Raw genomic sequence first — 2,554 nt, 5'->3', positions numbered from 1 at the left:
GGGGGGGGGGGGGCTCTGGTCTGATTTGGAGGGTTGGCCTGGTCTTTTAGGGGCACAGCTGGTCCTGATCCTAGTCTCTGTCTCTCTCTGCCTTGGGGGGAGGAAAAGCAAGTCTAGTATGACTAATTATCCTGTCAATAAAATGTATTAAAATTTTGATTTTTTTTTATTTTTAAAAAATTTTAAATAGTTTTAAATTCACCCCAATTTCATATCAAAATGTAATTCAAGCCCTGGTAGTTCCTATGAGAAATATGAATGGTGAGATAGTGGGAATATTCCTTTTTAGTGGGAGCAGCACATGGCTCGTATTTTGGTTGCTCTGGCTTCTGTTAGCTGTTTTTACCCACTGTGTTTTATTTTCTCTGTTTTCTTTTACAATTTATTTTATGTCCACTTGCGTGCGTATCATTTTTTCCCTCGGGCTACCACTGCTGGTACCTTAGTGGCAGCCACCTCCATCTGCACCTTAAACTTCAAATATTGTAAATAAAACCTGTGCACCTGTGTGCTGCGTCAAAGACAAGTCCCGTGTCGATCTCCTGTCTTTTACAATTATTCCCCATGGGGGCAAACAAACATGTTTGGTGCCAGGCCCACAGAAGTTTCATCCAGCACCGGACACCTGTACGACAGCACATGCAGCGACTTCTAGCACTCCAGCCCAGAACAAAGTAAATAATGTAGGGACAAGCACACAGCTCTGCTTACCCCATGGGCTACAGGAAAGGGATCAGATGAGTTGGTCCCCATTGATACATGGGCCTGCATGGTGTCATGGAAGCAGCATATAAGGTTGAGTAGTTTGTAACTGTTTGGCCTGAGGTTGGTGCTCACATCAGCTCTTCCAGACAGGGGGAACTGAACCTGGGTCTCCCACAGCCCAGGGGAGTGCTCTAACCGTAGGGCTAAAAGTTATCAGGCAGCTGATGTGACCAAACCCACCTCTTCCTTCTCCCCCTCCCACCAGTTTGTGTGGCGTGAGGCAGCTGCCTACCTCCAGTCTAGCAAGAAATGCCTTAGGCAGCTGAGATGCCTGATGGCAGGGGCTGGGTTCCCATTTGTGGGGTGCTAAGCAGAGACAGCCACACCCCCTGCAACCCAGATTTAGGCTTAGGACACCCCTCCCCCCTTGTCAGCCTCTCCCATTGACTAGCTCACATGGCTCCTGTCAAGGTTTCTTTCCCCAGTTTGAACTTTAGAGGACAAATGTGGGGAACCTGCATGAACTCTAAGCTTAATTACTAGCTTAGATCTGGTATCACTGCCACCAGCCAAAATTCAGTGTTTGGCACACTTCTATCCCCCCAAAACTTTCCCCTCCCTGGGCAGCCTTGAGAGACTTCACCAATTTCCTGGTGAACAAAGATCCAAACTCCTTGGATCTTAAAACAAGGAGAAACTAATCATCTCCCCCTTCTTCCCCCCCCCCCCAAACCCTGGTGACCCAATCCCCCTGGATCTTAAAACAAGGAAAAAATCAATCAGGTTCTTAAAAAAGAAAACTTTTAATTAAAGAAAGAAAAAATAAAAATTATCTCCGTAAAATCAGGATGGGAAATACTTTACAGGGTACTTAAGTCATATAGACCAGAGGGAACACCCCCCACCCCCAGCCATAGATTCAAAGTTACAGCAAACAGAGGTAAAAATCCTTCCAGCAAAAAAGAAGCGGTTCACAAGTGAAAAAAACAAAATAGAGCTAAGTCCACCTAGTCACGGCTTATACTTAGCAATTTTGAAACATGAAAACTGATTAAAAGATCTGGAGAGCTGGATTGTTGATTCTGGTCCCTCTTTAGTCCCAAGAGCGAACAACCCCAAACAAACAGCACAAAAACAAAAACTGTCCTCCACCGAGATTTGAAGATCTTGTCCCCCTATTGGTCCTCTGGTCAGGTGTCAGCCAGTTTACTAGCTTTTTAACCCCTTTACGAGAGAGTCGTTTAAAGAGACGATTAACCATTTAACTATCTGCTTATGACAACTCCCCAATTCCTCAGACAGTTGGGGAAACCACACTGGCGGTTGATTTCTTCCTAGACTGTTAGAATAAACAGATTAATAAAACACATGCACCTTTACATTACACTACTAATTATGTAAAACTACGAAGATTTTCCAATTTCAAGGACAATTTTAACAGTTGGTTCTGGGAAAACTTTCACAGAGAATTGCATCAGCTACTTTGTTAGAAGGTCGACTGAAATGTGTTGAATTTCAAAATCCCTACATGCTGAGGAGCTATCATCGAAGCAGCAGTTTGTGTTTCCCTTGACAGTATTGAAGCCACCTTTAGCGGCAGCATGGTCAAGTTTGTAGCTGGAAGCACCGTCCCCCAAATGTCATGGGCGTAGCGTTTCCAGGGCATCCAATAGCATAGCTTCTTTTCTTTTTACGATTGACCAATGGTCTTTCCCTCTCAGACAAATTTCTTTTCTGAGAACACGACAGGATGAAATTCTTGATCCGGTCCTTCTGCTTAGAAACTGCTTCCTACCCCACGCTTAGATGCATCTGTGGTACTAGAATGGTTTGTCAAAGTCTGGGGCCC

This window comes from Chelonoidis abingdonii, unplaced genomic scaffold, assembly GCF_003597395.2.
Source record: "Chelonoidis abingdonii isolate Lonesome George unplaced genomic scaffold, CheloAbing_2.0 scaffold0511, whole genome shotgun sequence".
Taxonomy (NCBI): Eukaryota; Metazoa; Chordata; order Testudines; family Testudinidae; genus Chelonoidis; species Chelonoidis abingdonii.
Note: the sequence above shows the minus strand (reverse complement) of the source record.